This window comes from Lepus europaeus, chromosome 8, assembly GCF_033115175.1.
Source record: "Lepus europaeus isolate LE1 chromosome 8, mLepTim1.pri, whole genome shotgun sequence".
Taxonomy (NCBI): domain Eukaryota; kingdom Metazoa; phylum Chordata; class Mammalia; order Lagomorpha; family Leporidae; genus Lepus; species Lepus europaeus.
The window spans coordinates 26,308,939-26,326,088 of NC_084834.1; the positions used below are offsets into that span (position 1 = coordinate 26,308,939).

General features: G+C 39.7%; 1 protein-coding gene across 7 annotated transcripts in view; it reads right to left on the reverse strand.

The window, feature by feature from the left end:
* FHIP1A (FHF complex subunit HOOK interacting protein 1A) overlaps positions 1-17,150 on the reverse strand; it is a 307,163-nt gene that overhangs the window by 157,267 nt on the left and 132,746 nt on the right. The window contains exon 4 of one of the 7 annotated variants that reach the window (XM_062199500.1): positions 12,359-12,436. The exons of the other annotated variants lie outside the window; for them this stretch is intronic. The gene's annotated coding sequence lies outside the window, so the exon portion shown is untranslated. The remainder of the gene's footprint in view (positions 1-12,358; positions 12,437-17,150) is intronic. 7 annotated transcript variants of the gene reach the window in all.

The following is a 17,150-nucleotide window of genomic DNA, read 5'->3' on the forward strand; positions in this document are numbered from 1 at the left end:
ATCAAAGTTGGAAGAATTCGTTCTGATACAGGGTTCCTATGATACAATCCTAGGCAGATTGCGGCGCCGGCACACCGGGTTCTAGTCCCGGTCGGGGCACCGGTCCTGTCCCGGTTGCCCCTCTTCCAGGCCAGCTCTCTGCTGTGGCCAGGGAGTGCAGTGGAGGATGGCCCAAGTGTTTGGGCTCTGCACCCCATGGGAGACCAGGAGAAGCACCTGGCTCCTGCCATCGGAACAGCGCGGTGCGCCGGCCGCAGCGCGCTACCGCGGCGGCCATTAGAGGGTGAACCAACGGCAAAGGAAGACCTTTCTCTCTGTCTCTCTCTCTCACTGTCCACTCTGCCTGTCAAAAAAAAAAAAAAAAAAAAAAAAAAAAAAAAAAAAAAAAAAACAATCCTAGGCAGAGTCCTCTGTCTTTCTGCTTTGCCAAAATCTAGCTTGCCACAAGCTGCAACTTTCAAACCTTGATTATACCACAGAAATAACTAAGTAATTTATGGAAGCCATAGTTTTCCAGTGCAGTAGTCCTTCCATCCACATATCAATTTATACTTATAATGTTATACTTACACATATTTTCCTTGAAATTTTATAATTTTATTCTACAACTTATACTTAAATTATCAAAGATTAAAGAATAGCTGCAATATATATCACAGTACTGTTTTTAACAGCAAAAAACTATAAACTTCAAAATGTCCAACAATGACAAAGTGATTCCACAAGATATGGAACATCCATATATTATATTACTACTTAAAATGGTGCAAGACTGACATAATAAACGCAAAAAAAATGGAACAAAATAAAAATAGGTCCTCACATATACAGTCATGATTTTCATCAAAGGCTCCAACAGCATACAACAGGCTGAATAACTGGCTAACCATATGGAGAAATATTAACCTTGAGCCCTAACTCATATCACCCATAAAAACCCACTTGAGATGTAACATATATACAAATGTAAAAGGTAAAACCATAAACCTTTTAAAGGAAAACAAAGGAGACTACATCATAACTCAGGGATGGCTAAAAGTTTCCCAAATAGATCACAGAAAATAAGAAAAAAAATGACTTTGTCAACAAGTTAAATTTCTCATAAAAAATACAATTAAGAAAATGAATAGGAAGTCATAGAATGGGAGTAAAGATCTACAACATAAGATTAAATGACTGATACCAGGATATATAAAGAATTTCAATAAAACTCGATTTTAAAATGAGAAAAATATTTAGACATTTTATAAGAGAAGTCAAAATGGCCAATAAGAAAATAAAGAGTGCTCAACATCATTATGCTCCTGTACACCAATCAAAATGACTAAAATTAAATATACTAAATACATAATCTCCTTCCTTTCCCTCTCCCTCTTCCCCCCCTTCAAGTACTTGAAAACAAACTGCCCATTCAAAGGGGTACAGGAAAATTTCAGTACACAACAGAATACTACTCAGCAATAAAAAATGAGATCTACTGAAACATATAATCACCTGGACAAGTCTCAAAAGCATCATGCTTAGTGAAAGAAGCACTATACAAAAATGGATATATTGTATTACTCCATTTCTATGAAATTACAGAACAGGCAAAACTAATCTATGCTGGAAAATATTAGAATGGTTGCATCTAGAAGGGTAAAGGGCTGAGGATTGACTAGGAAGGATTCTGAGGGCATTTCCTAGGAGGGTAATGATGCTGTGTTACCTATATCATGGTAGAGTTCAGGTTACACAACTATAAAAACTCAGCAAATATACAATTAGGATTGCATGCATTTCACTGAGTACAAATTTTATATCAAAAGAAAAACTGTCAACAAGCATTGAATTCTAGTTAATGCTAGGTATGCTGATGTATTTAGAGGAGGTTTTATTATATTTTCAATTTACTTTGAAACATATCGAAAATTAAGATGAATTAATGGATAAACAGCATGATGGATGAATGGACAGATCTGTGGTAAACAGATCAATGTTAAAGGGAAAACCAAGATCACCGGCATGGGTCTTTACTGTAAAATTCCTCTCCTTTGCTCTGTAGTAATATATTTCATGATAAAATGTTGAAAAGCATGGTCTGAGAAGAGTATTTGTTGACATGGAAAGATAAGGCGGGGAGAGGCAGGTGTGAGGGGGTGGAGAGAAAGGATATAAAATGATATCCAAAAAAGGACTGGGAAGAAAACCAGAATCAAAAGATTAGAGCATTTGTTGATTATTTTAACTCTATTTAATGAGGAAAAAAAGTATTATCCATTTGTAAGATAACAAAGCACTGACAGTTCCCTGAATTTACCTAGGCTACCTTAAATACAAGTTTGGACTGAATAGAACATATTATTTCTTAGTTTACAAAGAATGCTCTATCTGAGGGAAACCTAAAAATAATGTGTCAAATTAGGTGATTCTTTGGGGCCCCCTCCCATGTGTCTCCACAGCATCCCATCCTAGCTCCACCACAACATTTCTATACTGTTTTGCTATTATAGACTCCCCTCAATAAATCATAATCTCCTTAAAAGCAAGAGCTACATCCTGAAATTCTACTTCGTATCTCCAGAGACTATGACAGTATTTGACACATATGGGAAAGTCAGTAAATGGTAAATGAATGTTAAGTGAATAGAAGAAACAATAAACAGTAATTTCAAGAGACCAGCCACAAAGAGTTTCACCTCACTCCGGTTAGAATGGCTCACATTGAGAAATCTACCAACAGATGCTGGCGAGAATGTGGGGAAAAAGGGACACTAACCCACTGTTGGTGGGAATGCAAACTGGTAAAGCCACTATGGAAGTCAGTCTGGAGATTCCTCAGAAATCTGAATATAACCCTACCATACTACCCAGCCATCCCACTCCTTGGAAGTTACCCAAAGGAAATTAAATGGCAAACAAAAAAGCTGTCCACACCTTAATGTTTACTGCAGCTCAATTCACAATAGCTAAGACCTGGAACCAACCCAAATGCCCATCAACAGTAGACTGGATAAAGAAATTATGGGACATGTACTCTATAGAATACTATACAGCAGTAAAAAACAATGAAATCTGGTCATTTGCAACAAAATGGAGGAATCTGGAAAACATGCTGAGTGAATTAAGCCAGTCCCAAAGGGACAAATATCATATGTTCTCCCTGATCGGTGACAACTAACCAAGCACCAAAAAGGAAACCTGTTGAAGTGAAATAGACACTATGAGAAAAAGTGACTTGATCAGCTCTTGTCCTGACTATTGATGCACAACTTAATACTTTATCCCTTTTAGTATTTTTTTTGTTCTAGTTAATACTATTGGTTGAACTCTGTAATCAACACACATTTATTCTTAGGTGTTGAAATTTAACTGAAAAGTGATCTCTGTTAAATATAAGAGTGAGAATAAGAGAGGGAGGAGATGTACAATTTGGGACATGCTCAATCAGACTTGCCCCAAATGGTGGAGTTAGAAATGTGCCAGGGGATTCCAATACAATCCCATCAAGGTGGCATGTACCAATGCCATCTGACTAGTCCAAGTGATCAATTTCAGTTCACAACTGATCACACTGATAGGTCTAAGAGTCAAAGGGATCACACAAACAAGACTAGTGTCTGCGAATACTAACTGATAGAATCAAAAAGGGAGAGAACGATCCAACAAGGGAAGCGGGATACACAGCAGACTCATAGAACGGCAGATGACCTAAACAGCACTCTGGCCTCAGAATCAGCCCTTAAGGCATTCGGATCTGGCTGAAGAGCCCATGAGAGTATTTTAGGCATGGAAAGCCAAGATACTCTGGGAAAAAAAAAAAAAAAAAACTAAATGAAAGATCTCTGCAAGTGAGATCCCAGTGGAAAGAACGGGGCCATCAAAGGAAGAGGTACCTTTCTCTGAAGGGAGGAGAGAACTTCCATTTTAACTATGACCTTGTCTAAATAAGATCAAAGTCAGCAAGCTCAGGGGGCTTCCTTGGCCTTGGCAACTCATGACTAGAGCCTGGAGAGATTGCTGATGCCTTAAACAAGAGTGTCAATTTGTTAAGTCAACAACAGGAGTCACTGTGTACTTACCCCTCATGTAGGATCTTTGTCCTTAATGTGTAGTTCAATGTGAATTAATGCTATAACTAGTACTGAATCAGTATTTTACACTTTATGTTCTGTGTGGGTGCAAACTGATGAAATCTTTACTTAATATATACTAAATTGATCTTCTGTATATAAAGATAATTGAAAATGAATCCTTTTTTTAAACTTTTATTTAATGAATATAAATTTCCAAAGTACAGCTTATGGATTACAATGGCTCCCCCCGCCAAACTTCCCTCCTACCCGCAACCCTCCCCTTTCCCACTCCCTCTCCCCTTCCATTCACATCAAGATTCATTTTCAATTCTCTTTATATACAGAAGATCAGTTTAGTATATATTAAGTAAAGATGAAAATGAATCTTGATGTGAATGGAAAGGGAGAGGGAGTGGGAGATGGGTGGGGTGCGGGTGGGCGAGAAGTTCTTGGGGGGGGGGGGGCCATTGTAATCCATAAACTGTACTTTGGAAATTTATATTTACTAAATAAAAGTTCAAAAAATAAATACATTTTAAAAATTAAAAAAAAAATAAAAAAGAGACCAACAAGTACTCCCAATTCCAAAATACAGATTCTACTGCACTAAAATTTGAGCACCAGAGACTGTTACCTTTGGATTCCCCACTGCAGCTACCAGGAAAAAAAATTAAAAATTCTGATGAGAAGGAAAGTCTTTAAGTCACTAAAACCTACTACTAGATTGCTAGCTCCCTGAAGGTAAGAGAAAAGAGCTGTGTCATTGCTGCCTCCTGAGTACAGCAAGCTTCCTTGGACTAGAGAGGTTAAAAAAATGTTCTTAGCAGCAATCACTATCAAACTGCTGACAGGTTAAGTAAAAGGTTAAAATTAGAGAAAACCCAATGAAGTGATAGAGGAACTCTCCATACCATTTTTGCAACATTTCTATACTTCTAAAATTATTTCAAAATAAAAAGTCTTCTTAGCAGTGCTGTCAGGAAGGGCCCCGGACCATGTGTGAGGAGACAGATAGCTAAAAGAAGCAAAAAGGTACACAAGGACCCAGAAAGGAAAGACCCAGGGTAGAAAGAACAAATATCTTTTTCCAGTTCCCAATCTTGTCCAGGAGTAGCCATTTTTTTTTTAACTTTTATTTAATGAATATAAATTTCCAGTGTACAGCTTATGGATTACAATGGCTTCCCCCCCCCCAATAACTTCCCTCCCACCCGCAACCCTCCCCTCTCCCGCTCCCTCTCCCCTTCCATTTGCATCAAGATTCATTTTCAATTCTCTTTATATACAGAAGATCAATTTAGTATAAAGATTTCAACAGTTTGCACCCACATAGAAACACAAAGTGAAACATACTGTTTGAGTACTAGTTATAGCATTAAATCACAATGTACAGCACATTAAGGACAGAGATCCCACATGAGGAGCAAGTGCACAGTGGCTCCTGTTGTTGACCCAACAAATTGACACTCTAGTTTATGGCGCCAGTAACCATCCTAGGCTGTCGTCATGAGTTGCCAAGGCTATGGAAGCCTTCCAAGTTTGCCGACTCTGATCATATTTAGACAAGGTCATAAAAGACAGAGTGAGGATAGTAACCAATGATCCTAAGAGTGGCATTTACCAGGTTTGAACAATTATACAGCATTAAGTGGGGAAGAGGACCATCAGTACACACATGTTGGGAGTAGAGCCATTGGTGGTAGAGTAGAGGTTATGATTACAAAGGAATGAGGCCCAAGTGCACTAGACAGGGCCTAGAACAAAGGACAGAGTCATTATTAGAGGAGCTAAGAAAGGTGCTGTCTAAGCTACAATTAAGTTTTCTGATTGAGAGGCAAATAGAACCTGATAGAAGGGGCTTGATAATAATCTGGTGGGCTTTAGGCCTTGTAAATTCAGAGGCCCAGACCTATCTATCTCTTCACATGGGGTATATCCTAAGGGAGGTGTGAACCTCCTAGGGGAAGGCACTCTGTTGACTTTCATTACTTGGCTGGCCTGGGAGGAGAGCTGGCCAGGTAAAGGCAGGTGGCATCTCTAACAAGAAATTTACAGTTCTGCCTGCAATGTTGCTGACCCTACTTGACCATCCCCTCAGCTGCAGTGGTCACTTTGGAAGTTGGGCTGAGTGAAGGGCTTTTCAGCTTAGAGCCAATAAGATCTGTGGCTCTGACCTGGGCATCCTTCAACTCCAGGGCAGGTCCATTACCAGTGATCCAACTCTTGGCAGAGCTGCCAGGGCTCTTCACAAGCTGACTTCTGCTGAAGCCCAGGCTTACCACATTGAAAGCCACTGCAGTGGACTGGCCTGTTGGGTCTCCTTGAGGGCAGATCACTGTACAGATCAGCCATTAATAGGCCTGCCACCCATTGCTTCTGATGCCGAGCTTTCTTTTCCTCCTGGTTTGTGTTAAAGCAGACCAGAGGATGCAAGTCAAGGGAGTGCCCGTTTCCCATCTCTAATCTTCGGTGGCCTGAACTACAAGTCTATAGTCACAGGCATGTTCTGTAGTAGTTTTTCTAAGGTAGACAATGCCCATGAGGAAAATTATATTCTCACTTTAAAACTTTCTTTCCCTTTGGTCTGAAAGGGAGGTTTTTTCTACTTACTGTATACTTCGCTGATGGCGAAGTGAATCTAGCTATGAGATTATTATTTGAGTTCTTATTTTGGCTATGCTATTGCAGAAAAATGTTAGCCATCTCTTTTATAAGGTCTAAAGATTAAATTGTGCATCCTACAGATTCCTTCATAATAGAATTAGTTTCCTACCTTGAAGAGAATAGAGAAATGAAAGAACAAGTTGGGCTTCGAATAGAGAAATGAGGGAGCAAGTCCTAGATCGCTTGCTGACAATAGCAATATCACATGAATACTTAGCAAACCGTTTCAACCATTAGATAACAACTTAAGAAAACATTTACCAGAAGGTCCAATGCCTTCTATAAATTTTAAGAATCATGTATTTGAAAACACCTCTTAAATATCTAACATGGTGTAGTTTGTTTAGCCAGTAAACTTAAGCACAACCATCTAAAATGTTTTTAGTTTCTTTCTACCAACAAGTCTAAAACATATGATACACAGATTCAGGTCCCACAAATTAAAATGTATCTTTGATTGATTTTAGCAGCTTAAATTTATGGACAATCTTATCTATAAGCCATTTAAAATAAAACTCTTAATAAAATTTCCCCATGTGGACATACAATATGTACACACATATAATATAGCATAATAGACCAATACATCAATTTTAATAATAGCTTTTAAAATCTTTAACTCTTTTTGTAGATTGCCAATTGATTTGAATTGCTTTTTCTTTTTAGTAACCTCAGTTAACCATACTTTCTCTCAGTTGGTACTGTTAATACATTATTGGCTTCATCTGTTTACAGAGCCATCCCAAAGTACTGAATACAATAAAAAAGTGGCTGGAAAAAGTCCATAGGAACCTATAGGAGGACAGCTAAACACAGAACCAACAACGCTTTAGTTTTATGAGCAGCAGATATTCAAATTTTTGAAAAAAGCACATATTTAAATAACCCATTGCTCTTAATAAAAATTCAGCTGTTTTTGAACAATTAGAATTTAACAGACATCAAGAGAACATAATAGATTACTTTAACACATTGCTTTAACAGAGCATCAGAGTTTAATTCTATGTCAAAGAGAAATTGAGCTTCCTGTGATCTTTTGCTGTGAGGTTTCCTTCCTTTACCTTCTTTCATATTGGTGACCATGTTTCTGTGTTTCTGTGTGTAACACATCTTTAAGCATCTTTTGCAGGGCAGGATGAGTGGCAACAAATTCTTTCAGTTTCTGTTTGCTGTGAAAAGTCTTAATTTCACCTTCATTCACAAATGAGAGCTTTGCAGGATATAGTATTCTGGGCTGGCAGTTTTTCTCTCTTAGTACCTGGGCTATGTCTCCCCATTCCCTTCTAGCTTGTAGGGTTTCTGATGAGAAGTCTGCTGTGAGTCTAATTGGAGATCCTCTAAGAGTGATCCGACGTTTCTCTCTTGCACCTTTTAGGATCTTTTCTTTATGTTTCACTGTGGTGAGTTTGATTACAACATGTCGTGGTGAGGATCTCTTTTGGTCATGTTTATTAGGGGTTCTATAAGCTTCCTGTACTAAGATGCCTCTGTCCTTCTCCAAACCTGGGAAATTTTCTGCTAGTATCTCACTGAAAATGCCTTCTAATCCTTTCTCCCTCTCCATGCCTTCAGGAACTCCTAGAACCCGAATGTTGGGTTTTTTAATAGTATCCTGTAAATTCCTGACAATATTTTTTAGATTTCTAATTTCTTCTTCTTTTCTTTGGTTTGCCTGTTTCCTTTCCTGTTCTCTGTCTTCTAAGTCTGATATTCTCTCTTCTGCTTCGCCCATTCTGTTTTTAAGGCTCTCTAATGTGTTTGTCATTTGATCTATTGAACTCTTCATTTCATTATGATTTCTAGTCACTATCAGAGTTTCTTGTTCCACTAGTTGTTTCATTTCATTTTGATTCCTCCTTAATATTTCACTTTCACGAGAGAGATTTTCTATCTTGTCCATGAAGGATTTCTGTAGTTCAAGAATTTGTTTTTGAGAACTTCTTAATGTTCTTGTCAATTTTTTGAGATCTGCAGTAGCCATGTTTTAATGCTACTTGCAGTTGTAAGAAAAGTATTGGAACCTAACAGGTTCCTGCCCAGCAAAAGAAAGATAAATAATTCTTTGGTTACGATGTTTTACATCCAGATTATAACATCAAAGACAGAGAAATACATATTTGGAAAAAAAAATCTCTTAAATGTATTTATACCAACATATAGAAAGCATAAGAAATAACTTTATCAAGTATAGTATTTCTTAACATGTATTCTCACTTTATTTGAAAGATACACAGGGAGAAAAACAGATCTTCTATCCTCTGGTTTACTCCCCAAATGCCCACAACACCTGAGTCAGGCTGAAGCCAGGAGCTTGGAACTCTATCAGTGTCTCCCACATGAGTGACAGGGGCCCAAGTAATTGAGCCTTCATCTGCTGTTCCCCACTGCCACCTCACTTGCCTAGGGTGCACAATAGTAGGAAGCTGCATTGGAAGCAAAAAATCTAGGACTGGAATCAGGCACTACAACATGGGATTCAGCCCATGTTGAAAACAGAAACTTAACCACAGCTCCAAATGCCGCCCATAAGTACTGTATTTTAAAAGAACTTCCAAGGTGTAGATTGCAGTTGTTGTAGGTATTTGTGGAGTGAACCAATAGTAGGAATATGTGCATCTGCATGTGCTTCCTTTCTTTCTCTCTCTCTCTTTCAAGCAAAATAAATTTAAAAGAGAAAAAAAAAAAAAAACTTTTAACTGGTAAGGTACTTCAGCAGCTCGATGAGAATGGAACATAGAGTAACAAAGTGAGCACCCTGGGGTCCAGTCTAGCTGCATGCTAGCCTTCTGTTGGCTACCATTATTCCTTGCCCCAACCACTATTTACTTGCTTATCACCTGAGAATGACAACAGAGGTAAATTTCACACAAGAATGAGCTCACAAATGGTGCCTTCAGTCTCCAAGGGCAGAAGTCACATCTGCTAACGTGTTTTGTACCATCGCTGGCTCAGTGCCCCATGAAGGTAAAGAGCTTAATAAATGTTCCCAGTGATGCCGATGATTGAAAGAGTCAGCTTCCTTCCCAGCTCATTTACTCTCCTCGAGTAATATTTATTAAATATTCATTTGTAGAAGGATAGCCCCACGCTAGGGTTCACAGACTGGAATTTCATCCAAAACTTCAAAGAGATTAAAGTTGTTTTAAGGGCTTTCCTAGTTTTATGGGGTAGAAGTTTTAGGAAAAGCATTTCTTCAAAGTTATGAGTAGTTTTTTCAGAAGGCTTGCTGGGGAAGAGAAGGCTGTATAAGAGCTGACTGGTGGAGAAAGGGATTTTTCCAACCCTTGAGTTGCCTGTTTGCCCTACTCTGGCAGCATCAAGTCAACCCCAAGAGATCAGCCTTTCTGATTCCAGGACTCAGGGAGTTGTAGTTCTAAATTATCAATTTTTGGTTTATCCAAAATTCCAAGCTTTACAATAGTAAAAACAAAAACACTAAAAGCCTCAAACCTTGAACCTAAGAGCCTCTTTTACACAAGTGTACTGCTGACAGACTGCTTGTATACCACTGGTATGCTGCTTTATATCTAGAAGGCAACCTGTTCTTTCTCACCCCACATCCTTTCATCCGTACCTCTAGCCTAGGGCTACCCACAGCCACTAGTTGTCAATTCCGTGCTCTGATGAGAAACCTCCAGATGAGCCAGAACCCAGTCCAAGGCAAAAAGTAGCAACTCCAGAGCCAACAACCAAAGATGATGCTGTCCAGTGGCCAGATCTCAGTACAGTTGACATTACTAAACTGCTTGCGCAGGCAGATCCCCTGAGGAGTCTGTCTTTCCCTGAATTCCTGTGCCTACTTTGACCTTTCCTAGATCTATAGCACCCAAAAGATTTTTTCATTTGTAAATGCTGCACCTGAGAATTTCTAAGATTAAATAAAAAAATACTTTTACTCAAGAGCATTGAGCCATGAAAAATCATGCAATCCCATTACAAACCCCTACTCCTATCTCCCCAGTTCCAACTCTGTGACTGTTCCTATCCTTTTAAACATTTGCAGAAGGTAAGGCCTGGGGCTGGCACTGTGGTGTAGTGGGTAAAGCTGCCGCTTACAGTGCCGGCATCCCACATGGGAGCCAGTTTGAACCCAGGCTGCTCCACATCCCACCCAGCTCTCTGCTATGGCCTGGGAAAGCAGTGGAAGATGGTCCAAGTCCTTGGGCCCCTGTACCTGCATCAGAGACCCGGAAGAAGCTCCTGGCTTCGGATCGGCACAACTCCGGCTGTTGAGGCCAATTGGAGAGTGAACCAGGAAATGGAATACCTCTCTCTGCCTCTCCTTCTCTGTGTGTGTAACTGTGACTTTAAAATAAATAAATAAACCTTTAAAAAAAAAAAAAAGAGGAGGAGGTAAGGCCTGTCTGACTGCTTGACCTTCCCCCCTGCCAACTCCTCTAGTCTTCACCTCAAAAAAATCCACCACTCCAGGTTTTATTCCATATTCTCTGTCTTCTAAATCCTTTAGACTAAAAAAAAAAGTCTCAGAAAAAGAGATGCAAAGTTCAGGACTACTGTTTCCAGAGTCAGCTACGTTTACTTTCACTGTCTGAATAATATACAGCACAATCTCTACAGTAAGAATCAGCCTACACCATTCATTTTAGTTCTCAGTCCCTTTTTTCCTTATCTACGTCTTCATCTCTCTCAGATGGAAACTGTGATGCTCAAAGAGTTTAAACCGTTTGGAGTAGGATGGTAAAGATGATGTAGCATAAATAGGCAGGAGGTTAGTTTAGGATGGCTGAGCTGCAAGTCACAAGCCTCCATGTATAATTACATCCTGCTTATCAATCAAAACGCCCTCTTTCCTGAGATGACTCTGGCTCATCTGGGACCTAAGCAAAGATGCCATGAAAATATGGATACTGAGTTCAAGGTGCATCTGGTGGAGACGCCATATAATTGCCAAGTGGCCTCACCCCTACAGAAGCACCACCCTGAACTCATAAAGGAGACCAACAACTGGGAGAGGCTCTCTCTTACATTGTTACAGAAAACAGAAACCTGGGGTGGGAAAACTCCCTTCACTCAAACAGGACCAGAGACGGTGGAGGATCCAAGCAGTTTATTAACGCCAGCAGGCTCAGCTGGAATCATTTCCTGAAAACTGAGCCCCCAACTCAAGTTTCTTACAGTATTTACAAGTTCATCAGCATCATACCTTAGCTGTTACATCATTGGTGGGTTTAAAGTGTAGCATACGTGACTTAGGACCACACTTCCAATGGTCGGTGGGTCCAGTATGTTTGTAAAAGAGATACCGGGGCAGATTTATTAGGACAGGTTTATGACTGGAGTTTAGAGAAGCAAAACTTCGGCCATCTTTCCTCTCTAGACAAGATAACAGGGGGCAGCTGTTTCTCTAGTAAATTGAGAGCAGCCACTTTTCAAGGTTTGTGTTGGAGGATGGGGGGAAGGTGTCTGCTTTTCTTTATCTCAGGTTGCAGCCATATTTCCTCTATACCATGACAGACCATGGCTGGAGAAACTGCCAGGCACCCTCTCTGTCTCCTTTCCCCCATCTCTTCTTTCTGGCCAACTTCTGGCCCATTGCCCACTCATGACAGGTATTTTTCTGTGTGGGAAGACCCTTCTTCTGTGTGTGTGTGTGTGTGTGTATGTGTTCACCTTCTCACCTGTTAAATAAACTGTACCACTTTGTGCGCATTATTTGTGTCAGCGCTTAGAATGCATATCTTTGGCATGACAAGGACCTGGAGAAAAAACAAAAATTAATACCCTCTAACGCATATCATAGGTCATCATAATTTTGAAAATAAACAAAAGATCACAGATGCCCCTTGTTCACTTAATAGCCTAAGAAAGCACTTCCAACAAAACATGACATGGATCTAAGAGCATCTGCCACACCATTTGATAATGTATAAAGTCATAAAAAGAAAAATACATTAGACAACACTTAATTATTAACTACTAACAAATGCACAATACTAAATGGAGAAAGGTAATAAACAGATCGTCCAGGTTAAAAATAATAGATAATATGTTCTAATCTTAAAGTTTTTATTTACTAGTTTCTTTTTCACTTGTTAATTGTTTTCCTTTAAAATACTAGGTATGGTATCACTACATAAACAGACACAGAGTATATACCACTGAACGATGTAGTGCTACTCTGGGTAGGCAATTTCAGCAAGAAACAAGTTCAACATAGCGGAAGTCTTATTTTTGCCTTAAATGCTAATTGAACGTAATATTTGATTTCTCTTTTGAGAAGGTACAAAGATTTGTCCTCTGTCCCAGTAAGCAAGCTGACTGTAAATAAATTATAAAATAATTACCACAGTTATAAATTCCTTCCCATTTTACATAATTGCTTTTATATTTTATGTTCTCATATTCAGCAGTTTTTTAAGGTATGTCTTTTTTTATAAGTGGAAATATTTCCCTGACAAAGGTCACCAAAAACTCAGTAGAGTCCACAGTCATAATAAATATTTTATTAATTATCTTGTCCAAAAAATCACCCCTACCTACTTATTCGCTATTCAGGTCAATCCCTTTCCACCACTTCCCACCACCCCACTCAAATTCTACCCCTCAAATATACATAGTGCCTGCCCTAGTTCAATAACATGATTTATTAATGCATATATGCAAAACTCAGGAGCCTGATCTTTAGTTTTTTGCACAAACTATGTGGCAAAACACCTTTAAGTAAAAAACTGCTAACCAGTCTTGGCAAGATTATCAGTCTCTTGGGTGTAGCACAGTCTGTCCTACTTTATCAAAACAGTCTTTTCAAGTCTGACTACTGATTCTTTCAATACCTAACTCAGAGCAAATGAAACTGATTTGCAGATGGTCTGCCGCTCAGGAGATTATCAGACTGGTTTACATTTTTAGAAACCCCAAATTATTCAGAGATAGGCACTGGGTAGAAAAGAGGGTTTTATTTGTGGCCACACTTAGTTTATAATTCATTCCCTTGAACAACATACAATTTTTTCCTCAGTCCACAGCAAACCAGAACAACTGAAAACACTACTGGATGCACACCAAGGAGGGCTGGAGCTCTGTATTTCCTTGTCTTGATAGAGTCACTATGGGGCTGGTGTTAGCCCATGTTTTCAATGCAATTAAAGAATTTAAATTGCATGCTGAAACATTTGTTTTACTACATTAACTTCACATCTTGCTCTGAAATTAATCTGTACCCATTCTTTTCTCTGCATATGTCCCTTATTTATCTTTGAAGAAACAAGTAAAAGTTTTAACTCTACTGAAATCTCACAGATGTAAAAATGCTAAATTCTTCTGGCATGCTTATTCTTTCCTGGTTCCATTTGGTTCAGTGTTTCTCCCCAAGTGTATGTGGACATACTAAGCTCCAAAAGCAGAACTATTTTACTGTGATGCCACCTGACTAGGAAACATAAACTGCCTTTGGGAGCTCCTAACCTCAATTCTTTGTCATTACATCCTCCAATCATTCAGTTCCTACCCAGTATCTTTTAAGATTTTGTTTATTTATCTGAAAGTCAGAGAAAGTGAGAGAGATAGAGAGATCTTCCATCTTCTTGCCCATTTCCCAGATGGCCATAATGGCCAGGGCTAAGCCAGGCCAAATCCAGGAGCTTTGGAGTCTCCCACATGGGAGGCAGGGGCCTAGACACTTGGACCATCTTCTGCTGATTTTTTCCAAGCCATTAGCTGGGAGTTGGATCAGAAGTGGAGCAGCCAACACATGAACTGGCGCCCATATCGGCTGCCAGCCTCACAGGCGGCAGCTTTACCTGCTACACTGCAACACTGGCCTCTCCAATATCTTTGATAATTAGAATTACATTAAATTTGCTCTGAATACATAACAATTGTAATGTCCCCTGGGTGCATGAATTCCAACAATAGAGAACATAAAGATAAGTATTTGACACACAGATTATTTGGTTATAGTTTTATAAATCATGAATAATCAAAGAGACAACTTCCAGTATTAAATTAGCCTCACAAACAGTGACTCAAGATCAACTGCTCTAAAATTATTTCATTTAACTTGGGGATTCTCTTCAAATATTTTTGAAGGTTATATCTTCCTATATTTAGCTGAATAACATCTCTCAGGGAAAACCTTTGCAGCTCACTTATCCTAAAGCAGAAACAAGCTACAGTGCTTAAATTGCCCACTGATCATTTCCAAGTTGAGATTTTTTTTCCTGTGGTCATGATGAGCAATTAGTAATATCAGCTTTGGAAAAATTCTGAGTTGGACTTAACAGGAGCGTGCCCTTCAGCATAGAACACTGGGGCGTCAGTAGTTCATTAAACCAAGTACTAATGTGAATCTTCTAAGGAAAACCATGACTCTATTCCTCAGATACTTCCTTAGATAATGTTTTAAACAGGATGTTTGAAGTTACAATGACAAAAAAACAGTTCAAACCTGCCTAAGCAAAACACCAAATACATTAGCTCATCTACCTAGGAAAATTTTTTGGATATTTCATAGAACAGAAGAAAATTGGTAGGAAACACGTTTGCTCTCATCCATCACCCACCAAACCTAGTCTCTGTGTCTCCTTGTCTACAACTTTCCTCTCTTCTGATCCACGTGCATCCTTCATATGATACAGGAAATAAGCTCTAAGCTACCATTTGTTTGGTACATCTATCCTAAAAGCATAAATGACTAACTCACTAGCTATACCACAAAAGTTCTAGGGAGGATTCTAATTTCCATGATTAGAACACGTGCCTTTCCCTGAATATATTATTTTTTAAAGATTTATTTATTTATTTGAAAGTCAGAGTTACACAGAGAGAGAATTAGAGGCAGGGAGAGAGAGAAGGGGAGGGAGGGGAGACTTCCATCTGCTGGTTCACTCCTCAATTGGCTGCAACGGCTGGAGCTGCGCTGATCGGAAGCCAGGAGCCAGGAGCTTCTTCCAGGTCTCCCACATGGGTGCAGGGGCCCAAGGACTTGGGCCATCTTCTACTGCTTTCCCAGGCTATAACAGAGCGCTGGATTGGAAGTGAAGCAGCAGGGACTCAAACAGGCACTCATATGGGGAGCCGGCACTGCAGGTGGTGGCTTTACCTGCTAAGCCACAGCACCAGTCCTGTCCCTGAATATATTATTGTAGCCTAGAAGATGGGGATCTCCTGATTATCCAGGCCTAAATCCCATGCCTACTTTTGCAGCTTGGGAATTGCCAACAGGAAATCCAGAGGTTTTAGATTCAACATAATTATTATCCTTACCAAACCCACATGAAATGAAATGGGAAAGGAATCCCCAAATATAAGGAGCTGCTGTTACTAAATTGGAATGAGAGAAAAACATTCTTGACAGCCATAATCACAGTCTACAACAGTCTACTCTTGATCCCTTCCATAAAAGGTGAGGTAGCCAATTAGTCTATGATTTCTAAATTCCTTAAAATTTTTCAGAAGGGCACAACACCCTGGCACTCACTCAGAAGACCATTGTGAAGCACAGGGATCTTTTTTTTTTTTTTATCAAGAATTCTGAATAGCAAAACTCTGGATGCTCAAATAAAGAAAATAACCTTGAATTCTCTGCTGCTCCACCTTATCAAAAGTTTTAAGAAATAACATTCAAGGAATATTACATAAAGGATTTGCAATCCATCTGTAACCACCTTTTCAAGAGCCAAGTTTGCCCTCTGTTGTTATCAGAACGTGATTTTATTCAGGTGTCTGCTTGTGCCCCACATGACTCAGAGTAAACCCTACCTCCAAGGTTAAAGTCTGATGAGTCCTTGCTTCTACTTGCCTTAAGGGTGGGGAAATGACCCATTTCTGGCCAATGAAACATATAAGGAGTCTGCTAAGAGATTTCTGGGATAGGTTCCTTATTCCTATAAATGAAGAATGGTTGGTGCTTTCTACTTCTGGACATATTATAGCCACCTTGCAATCTTGACAAGGGCCAGTCTAAGGGAAAATACACTGAAGACAGGAGAAAAGAGAGATGGCTTGGTGGTGACACTATAGGCTGCCAAGTCACCTAGGCCTGGGATCTAACATAGAAATATGTTATGAAAGATAAAATCCCGGCCAGCGCCGTGGCTCAACAGGCTAATCCTCTGCCTTGTGGCGCCGGCACACCGGGTTCTACTCCCGGTCGGGGCACTGGATTCTATCCCGGTTGCCCCTCTTCCAAGCCAGCTCTCTGCTATGGCCCGGGAAGGCAGTGGAGGATGGCCCAAGTCCTTGGGCCCTGTACCCTCATGGGAGACCAGGAGAAGCACCTGGCTCCTGGCTTCGGATCAGCGCGATGCGCCGGCCGCAGTGGCCATTGGAGGGTGAACCAGCGGCAAAAAGGAAGACCTTTCTCTCTGTCTCTCTCTCTTTCACTATCCACTCTGCCTGTCAAAAAAAAAAAAAAAAAAGAAAGAAAGAAAGATAAAATCCCTTGCAGTTATATTGAATTAGAGTTGGAGT